The sequence below is a fragment of the Archocentrus centrarchus genome, chromosome 11, assembly GCF_007364275.1.
Source record: "Archocentrus centrarchus isolate MPI-CPG fArcCen1 chromosome 11, fArcCen1, whole genome shotgun sequence".
Lineage (NCBI taxonomy): Eukaryota > Metazoa > Chordata > Actinopteri > Cichliformes > Cichlidae > Archocentrus > Archocentrus centrarchus.
The window spans coordinates 7,607,641-7,617,541 of record NC_044356.1 but is presented as its reverse complement, the minus strand read 5'-3'; positions in this window follow the sequence as shown (position 1 = coordinate 7,617,541).

Sequence of the window (9,901 nt, the reverse complement as noted above, 5' to 3'; positions counted from 1 at the left end):
GGGGGGCAGTGTGGGCGAGCACTGACATCCAGCAGTTGGTGCTTGTGGCACAACTGCCCCCTCAATTTTAACTGCACCCTATACAACTCATTCATTCACAACATAAACACATACACTTATAAGTGGGCCGGGGGGAGGGGGGGGTGGGCCATCTCACACCCCGATTTCTTATGCCTCGCCCGGGGTCGGGGTCGGGTGGTTCCTTGGGGACCGGGCTGGTGGCATCTTGGGGTCACTGTTGGCCCTGGGGTGGTTTCTGCTCCCATCCTTCAGAGAGTGGGTAGCTATGGATGAATGTGTGTCTTTGTATTTGTCACAGTCTTCGTGAGTATGGGTGGGCGAGTGAATATGGTGTATCTATGTTTATATGTGTGTGGGAGAGTGTGTTTGTGTATAAATGTGTACATGGGTGTGCTTGCCGGTGTGCGTGTGGTTGTATGTTTGGCTGGACCTGGGTCTGGGCCGGTGGCTTGCCTCCTGACCGCTCCTTGCTGGTTGCCTCTCCCCCCCCTGCCCCCCTGGGGTGTGGGTACCTCCTGGTTCCTGGGTGGGGCTGGATGTTCTGATGTGGGTGGTGACCTGCTCCCCTGGGGGCTGCGGCGCGGGGCTGCGTTGGCTTCTTCGGCGTGGGGGGGGGCCCTGTGGGGGCTCGGGCGGCCCTTGGGTGCCGGGGGCCCTGGGGCCCTGCTGCCGGCCGTGCGGGGGGCTGGCCGCTGGGGCGGGGCTGGCTTCTCGTTGCCTCGAATGCTCTGGTGCCCTTGCTCCTTGGCTGCTGGGACTCCATCTGAGACCTCCGTCCTCCGTCTGCTGGGAGGGGCGTACGGTTGTCTTTGGAATGAGTGGCCGCGGGTCTTCGTAGGTCTTGATGGGCTGCTGGTGGCCTGGGCTTCCTGGGATTCTCTTTGCCTGCCTCTGGGTTCTGATGGGCGGGGCTGCGGCTTTCTGCCTTCATTGGTAAGTACATTTCATGACACAAACACATATACCCACATAATGACACAAAATGGTTGGTTTGTATAACTATTCTTCTTTTATTTTTATTTATTTATTTATTTATTTTTTCCCCACACAATCTTTAATTTTGCAGATATTGTCAATATCTTAAGTTTAACAAGTGGCTAACTATTTGGTTTACTTACTTGCACTCTTTCCTGTTTCTTTTTTCTATTTTCTCTCCTTTTTTTTCCCCTTTCTTCTTCTTCCTCTTTCCCTTTCTCTTTTCTTTCTCTTCTCTTTTCTATTTCTTAAGCCTGTCATTTCTGGCACAATTTGATAAATAGCATGTTAAAATAATTCAAATAAAATAAAGGGTTACACAGTAACAAGAGGAGCCTATAGAGAACCTATAGAGCTCATCTTGAAATAGCAAATATGTTTGGCACAACAATGCATTCAGATCACAGTTCTGTTTGCAAGATCTGCCAGACACGACAGGCAAAAAAAAAAAAAAAAAAAAACATGAACGAAACCTATGGAACATATAAATATATGTAAACAGAAAGGAAACAGTGCAAGAACATTCTACACATCCCACCTGCGTTCCACACACACATACACACATATATGCACATAAGTGCACATACATACAATTAACAAAACAAACAAACAAAAAAAAAAGAAGGGTAAAGTAAAAAAATAAGTAAAAATTAAAATAAAATAGGAAGGATCACCCAGGTTAGATAGATTGATCACAAATAAATAAACAATACATAAACAATAAACCTAGTTTAATCCAGATAATGTTGTTTGGTTCCAGGATACACTCTTTGTTTTATGAATAAGACTTCTGCTCAGATTGGTGTTTGTCTGATGGTGATTCCTCAGATCTGACTGAAGCTCCCTCGTTTTCAGCTTCCTGTTGAAGTAACATCACATTAATGTGCTTCATTTTTATGTGGCTCTGTGGTCAGTTTAAGATGCTTAAATCAGCTTGAATTTACTTTAGTTGAAGCCTGTAAGAAGCAGCAAAAGTTGTGAAATAAGATCATTTTCTCAGTACTTTGAAGATAAACTTGACCTCAAACTCCTAAAACGTGTCACTGAGTGAACCCCCAGGCTGGATCAAACTCTTCCAAGGAAATGTTTTTATATTTTGTTTTATTTTTAAATGACCAAACAAGACAAATTAAAGCTGAAAATGATTCAATTCACAGAAGTCAACTCTGCAGAATATTGTTATTAAAGCTAATCACAAAAAGAATTACAAAATGTTATTTACATGTATTTGACTTGGCAGCACAGTGTGAATGAAACAAAGTATCCACTCACCATCAATATCATTGAATCCAGGTGTTCCAGTCACTTCCACAGGTGTATAAACCAGCACCTAAGCATGCAGACTGCTTCTACAAACATCAGTGAAAGAATGGGTCGCTCTCAGGAGCTCAGTGAGTTCCAGTGTGGTACCGTGATAGGATGATACCTGTGCAACAAGTCCAGTCACTACTAAATATTCCACAGTCAGCTGTTATGGGATTATAACAAAGTGGTAGGCCACGTAAAATCACAGAGTGGGGTCAGAGGATGCTGAGGGTCATAGTGCACAGAGGTCACCAACTTTCTGCAGAGTCAGTCACTACAGCCCTCCAACCTTCACGTGACCTTCAGATCAGCTCAAGAACAGTGAGAGCTTCATGAATCGGTTTCCATGGCAGCTGCATCCAAGCCTTACATCACCAAGCTCAATGCAAAGCGTTGATGCAGTGGTGTAAAGCACGCCGCCACTGGACTCTAGAGCAGTGGAGACGAGTTCTCTGGAGGGATGAATCACACTTCTCCATCTGCCAATCTGAGGGAGGGGTCTGGGTTTGGTGGTTGCCAGGGGAACGGCACCTGTCTGACTGTGTAAAGTTTGGTGGAGGGGGGGTTATGGTGTGGGGGTGTTTCTCAGGAGTTGGGCTCGGCCCCTTAGTTCCAGTGAAAGGAACTCTTAATGCTTCAGCAGACCAAGACATTTGGGACAATTTGATGCTCCAACTCTGTGGGAACAGTTTAAGTTATGTATAATTAGGCTGTACCACTTTTAATAAGGCTGTAACTATTTTGAATTAGGTTGTACTACTTTGACTAAGTATTTTACAGGGATGTACCCTCTAAGTACAATTCTGTGTTATTTAGAGAAAAAAAACCACTTTCTCATCATACAACATAACCACTGTTTGAGTAAATGTAGTTACCCTGTAAGTAAATTTAATTTAAATACCCTGTAAGTGAATTGAAGTATCACTTAAATAAATGAAAACTGCATAATTTAGGGGAATTTAGCAGAAAAAAAACATTTATTCAAAATAGTACAGCCTTAGTCAAAATAATTACAGCCTTATTCAACATAGTACAGCCTTGATCAAAGTAGTACCATCTCAGTGACAGTAATTACAGCCTTAGTCAAAATAATTACAGCCTTATTAAAAATAGTGCAGCCTAATCACACTTAAATTTACTTACAGGGTAAATCCCTGTAAATTACACATAGTTACAGTCTAAGGGTGGACTGTAAAAGAAAGCGTTACCATAGATTCTTTTTCCTGGAAAGGGATCAAATACGGAATATTAATAAGGAATAAAAAAGTTGAATGTTTGATAAATATTATATTGTTATGTTTTGTCATGGTCCTGCGCCGTGTGCCCAGTGTCTTGTGTTTAGGTTCTGTTTTCACTGAGTTTTGTTATGTTCCCAGTTTGTTTTTCATCTTAGTTCCTGTCTTGTTAGCGGTTATTGTTTACATTTTGATTCTCAGATTTCTCCCTGCGTCTGTGTTCTTGTGTCTGTTTTGTCCATTTGTCTCTGGCCTCCTGTGTTTTTGTATTGAGTTTTGTTCCCAGTGTTGTGACTAGTCTGTGTCAGTATCCCGTGTCTGTGTGTTTCCTGTTTGACTTTGTTAGTCACTTGTTCCTTGTGCTTTGTGTTCAGTTTTGCTTCCCTTCGTCTCGTTTGTTCAGCTGTGCCTCTCACCTGCTGTCTGTCCCCTGATTCCCTCAGGTGTGTATTTAAGTCCTCAGTCTCTCTGTTCCTTGTTGTGTTGATTCTCTGGTGTTACTGTATTTAGTATTTCAGGTCATTTCCTTAATAAACACCTGTTAAACTCATTTCTGTCTCGGCGTCCACATCCTGGGGTCTAATCCTGCCGACACAGTCAGCCATGACAAGTTTTACATTCATAAATGTCGTTTCACAAAATCTCGTCCAAATGAGAATGCATTAAAAAAAAAAAGGTTTCATTATTTTGTAAATCTTAAGAATAATAATACAGCCCCTGCTGTCAAACTTCTCACTTATATTATAATTTAATTTGATATATATACTAGTGTTTTGTTTTACAGTTTTCCTCAATTGCCAGGACAAATTTCTTGAAACCATCCGTCCACGTCTCTAAACTGTAAACACAAAACTGTTGAACAGAGACGGCGTCAGAAGCGTCTCGCCTGGGCTAAAGACAGAAAGGACTGGACTGCTGCTGAGTGCTCCAAAGTTATGTTCTCTGAGCAAAGTCAATTCTGCATTTCCTTTGGAAATCAAGGTCCCAGAGTCTGGAGGAAGAGAGGAGAGTTTCTTCAATTTTTTTATTTTCTTCCAAGAACCGGGTCATTCCCACTGTGAGGGATTTCACCGACTCTGAGGATGGTGTTTTCTGCAGTCAGTATTTCCACCTGCTGCTGGCTGAACTCTACAGACTCCCGCAAGGCCTGAAACTCTGTGGAGGATTTCCACTTGGGCCAGGCGGGCGTCAAAGCTGGACAGTTTGTTATTTATGGACTCCAGAATGTCCACCATGGTGCTGGTTTGTGGAGAAGTCGCTTCGGGGGAGTCGATGCTGGAGGGAGTCGATGTCTTGTCCGGTTTGCCCATGACGATTCGCTCAAAACACTCACCAACATAGAACTGTAAACTATCCAGATTGTCTTTTCCCTGCTTCAGAGTGTTAAAGTTAATGAAAAAAATGCCTAGAAATTCTTCAGTACCTATGACACTGTCTAATAATAAGATAGCAGAGTCTTTTGTAGTCGGTGGTGCGCTGCAATGTTAAAACTGCCGAGATTCTCATTGAATTCTTGCGTCACAGCATAGCCTGCATCATCTGTGCTATGCTCTAATCTCTGTAATAATATGTTATGGTCAACAGTATCAAAGGTCCAAGAGGACAAGCACAGAGATGAGTCCACTGTCAGAGGCTGTAAGAAGATCATTTGTAACCTTCACTAATGCTGTTTCTGTTCTGTGATGAATTCTGAAACCTGACTGAAACTCTTCAAATAAACCGTTCCTCTGCAGATGATCAGTTAGCTGTTAACTGACATAGAAGAAGAAGTAGAAGAAAATAGTGGAGAAATACTTGTTTAATTAAAAGTTGAAATAAATGGTTAACCCTAAATTTCAGCACAGCACTGTCAGGTAGCCATCTACTGTAATTTTTGCATTTGATCCAGTTTTATTTTTCATTCATTCTGCCTAACTATTTATATTTTTCTTCATTTTTAGCTTGTGATTCTTTTCATAGAGGCAAAATGATCAGAAACATACATACGTGCTGTTTTTGGTTAATGAGCAGAACAGGGTTGTCAGACTTTAAAGGCCAGTATTCTTACATACAGCCACTGTTTTTTATCAAACATCAAACAACTAAAATCATTTACATAAAATACATTTTACGGAGGAGAGGAACATGGCGGTGCAAATGTTAGCACTGTTGGCACACACCAAGAAGATAAGAAGGTCCAGGGTTCAAAACCAGCTTCTGCTTGGGGCCTTATTGGGTGGGTTTTCATGATATCCATATGTCTGTGTGGGTTCTCTTAGGGCAGTCCAGCTTCCTACCACAGTCCAAAGACATTCAATTTGTAGGGATAAGTCATTTGGTGATTCTGAATTGCCCATCGAGGTGAATGGTTATCTGTCTCTCTGTCTTGGCCCTGTGACAGGATGGTGACCTGTGCAGGGTGTACCCTCCCTCTCGCCCTATGGCAGCTGGGATAGGCTCCAGACCCGCTGTGACACAGAATTGGATAAATGGAACCAAATGAATGGAATATTTGATTTTTATTAGGCCATGAGATGGTAAATGATTGGCAGCAATATTTTTTTCATGTATTTTTTTTGTTTTTCCTGCAGTGACAAATAAAAAAAATCATACTTGAGGTTCTGAGGACAAAAAATGTCACCTTCTCAAAAACTGCTGTAAAAATATAGAGCAAAATAGAAAGAGGGTGAGAGACAGACAGGGTGGGAGTGTAAAATCTTGTCATCTCCAAAAGGGCTAATTCTGCACTACTGTTCATGCTTATAGCCATGGCTGCAGCGCAGGTGCATAATCTACCTGAGCGAGAAATAGAACCATGTTCAATTTTGTTTTGGTTCTTGCTGCTGAGGCCTCTTTGAAGCACTGAAAGGTCCCTCATTGTTTATTATTCTTGAATTAGGTTTATAAAAAGTGTGTAATTTTGATGCATGCATTGAATGGTAAGATAGTAGCGCCACCTGGTGGACAAATATAAAAAATAAAAATTCAAAGTCAGTAGTCCAAAATAAAATCTTAATGAAAAAGATTGCATTGGTTTATGTGAAGATAAATGTGTGATCAAAAATGCAATTTTCAATGGTTTTGAATGGGACATTTTGTGTCCCTAAGATCACGAGTGTGACTTTTTGAATTGCTAAGCTAATTTAGGCTATTTTTAAAAACTGATTTGACAGTTCTAAAATTTGTTGAAAATGATTACCCTTTGGCAAATTTGAGTTATGTTCAATCAGCACAGACAAAATGGCAGGCAAATTAAAAAAAAAACAAAAAAACACAAAATGTCCCCAATACCTCCTAAGGGTTAATCCATGTTAGCCTGCTGAACACTGAGTTGCAGTTTTTAAAGTAATTTCACAACCCCCCCCCAAACAAACAAATATAATAAATATGAAATGTTATGTATCAGATATTATTGATCTGATTATGTGATACAAATGTGGGACAGCTTGTGAAATTTATTAAACAGTGAATCCTCATCTTTTTGTAACTTTTAAACAATTAAAATAATCATAAATCATTTTGGATCCAGTGAATCAGTGAACACATCAAAAAACTATGAAGTATCATCACCTTTACAGGAGTAATGGATGTCAGTGTGAATAAAACTGGACCTTTACTGTGTTTAACACCTGATTGGTCTGACACCACGCTGAGCTGTTATAACTGACAGACACATAAATGTTGTTGTATCTGCGCTCAGCTGCACTGCAGTCTGATATGATCATTTATTATTACATATGTGCTGTTAGCTCCTGTAAAACTGATCAGCCCCAAATCAGCAGTTATGATATTTCCCTGTGGCCTGCAGAGGGCTTTCATCATCTGCATCCAGTTCAGCCTGTGAAACAGCAACTTTTAGAGGTGATGTCACAGAGAGAAAAATCAACCTTCATCAAATTAAATGAATATTTTACATCTGGAAGGTTTTCTTCTTCTGATCTGATTATTATTTACAACAAAGTGGGAGCACCTGAGGAATTATTCATTTATTTTTTTATCAATATTTCTGCTCTGAAAAAACTCTGCTGATAAGAAAGATGGAAAAAGGTATAAAAATGAAATGCTTTTATAAAAGATTAAAAACTGAGAAGAAGATAAAGACAAACTAAAGGCAGCGAGCAAACATCAGTGTTTCCTGCAAATGTTGCACCTGTGAGAATAAAATCAACATTAAACACAGTGGATAAAATACGTTATGTAGCCCTGACATTAATATGGGGATTAATAACCATAATTCCTGCATACACAAAAACTAAATTAATATAACAAGTATAATGTGCTGTGGATATAATGTGTAGCGATGTTTTATGTGGTGTGATGGATTTTATGTTCCATGTGCTGGTGGACCGTAGAGGATCAGCATCACTATAAATGATCAGAAATCCCAACAGTAACTCAGACATTATTAAAAGTCAGTGAGCTGCCACTATCCATATCCATCCCTCCCCCTCACTAGATCAGTTACACTGATAAAGAACAGGCTGAGAGAACCAAAGCTGAGCTGCTTCATTCAGACTGAAGGAGGATCACAAACAGAGTCAGAGTGAAGGAAACATCCACAGGGTCTCGTGCCTGTCAGATTAGGACCCAGAAGCAGGACTCTGTAATCAGGTGTAAACTAAAATGGATTTTATTGCTGGGACAAAACCAAAGAGCAGAAATCCTTCCAGGACGAAACGAGGCAAATAATCCAGAACACAGAAGGTTCTTGATGAGACATGGAACAAACTGCCACAGCACCGTCCTTTCTAACAGGAAGGTCTCCATCAAATGAAATATTGCACCTCTTCTTCTTCATGTTTCTCAACTTCCTTTTGAATTGTGAGAGGGGGCGGAGACTTTATCTGCCGTCGAGTTCCTCGTGTTTGAGTAACAGCTTTCAGTTTATTTTAATGTGGATAAGCTTAATGATTTCCAGCAATACTGAAGTGAGGAAATACATTTTCATTTAATCCACTTCAAGCCTATGAGGATGGGGTTTTAGGGGGAGGAGCTGCAGAGACTCTGCTTCCTGCTCTCAACCCTGGCAGGTTCAGGTTTTTCAGCCGTTCTCTTTGCTGATGTGTGTCTGGGATCGTGGTTCTGTTGGTCTCACATTTATTCTTCTACATACTTTCATATTCAGGACTTCATGGCTGACCACCACCCAACCCATGATAACACCAACAGTAACAGGCGTGACTAATGTAAACTTAATGTAGCAAACCTTAATGACATTAATATAGTTCATAATCTGGATTTAGAGAGCTTATAAAAATATAGATTCTTCACAGAAGGCAGAACCTCAGCATGAAGTTAATTATCTCACAGCAGTTCATTTGTTTAACAGCCTGCTGATTAAATTACAGATATTATAACAGGTTCTAGCATGAAGTCATGACTAATTAAGTTCTATATGATCTGCTCCACTTTGAAGGTGTAGTTTATAACAGTCATGAACAGCTGATGGAGCTGCACATGAATCATGGGATGTAATTTGAAGAGTTTGAATTATTGGAGCTACAAATACAGTGGCTTGCAAAAGTATTCATACCCCTTGAACTTTTCCATATTTTGTCACATTACAACCACGAACATAAATATATTTCACTGGAATTTAATGTGAAAGACCAACACAAGGTGGTTACAATTGTGAAGTGGAAAGAAAATTATACATGATTCAAAACATTTTTTACAAATAAAAACTAAAAAGTGTGGTGTGCAAAAGTATTCAGCCCCCTTTTCTCTGAGTGCAACCAATTGCATTCAGAAGTTTCCTGATGACTGCCAATGACTAAAAAGAGTCCACCTGTGTGTAATCTAATCTCAGTACAAATACAGCTGCTCCGTGACGGCCTCAGAGGTTGGTTAAGAGAATATTGGGGAGTAAACAGCATCATGAAGTCCAAAGAACACAGCAGACAGGTCAGGAATAAGGTTGTGGGGAAGTTTAAAGCAGGCTTAGGCTATAAAAAGATTTCTCAAGCTTTGAACATCTCACGGAGCACTGTTCAATCCATCATCTGGAAATGGAAAGAGTACGGCACAACCGTAAACCTACCAAGACAAGGCCGTCCACCTAAACTTACAGGCCGAACAAGGAGAGCACCGGTCAGAGATGCAGCCAAGAGGCCCATGGTGACTGTGGACGAAATGCAGAGATCCACAGCTCAGAATCTGTCCACAGGACAACTATTAGTCGTGCACTGCACACATGTGGTCTTTAAAGAAGAGTGGCAAGAAGAAAGCCATTGTTAAAAGAAAACCATAAAAAGTCCCGTTTGCAGTTTGCCAGAAGCCATGTTGGGGACACAGCAAACATGTGGAACAAGGTGCTTTGGTCAGGTGAGACCAAAATTGAACTTTTTGGCCAAAATGCAAAACGCTATGTGTAGCAGAGAATTAAC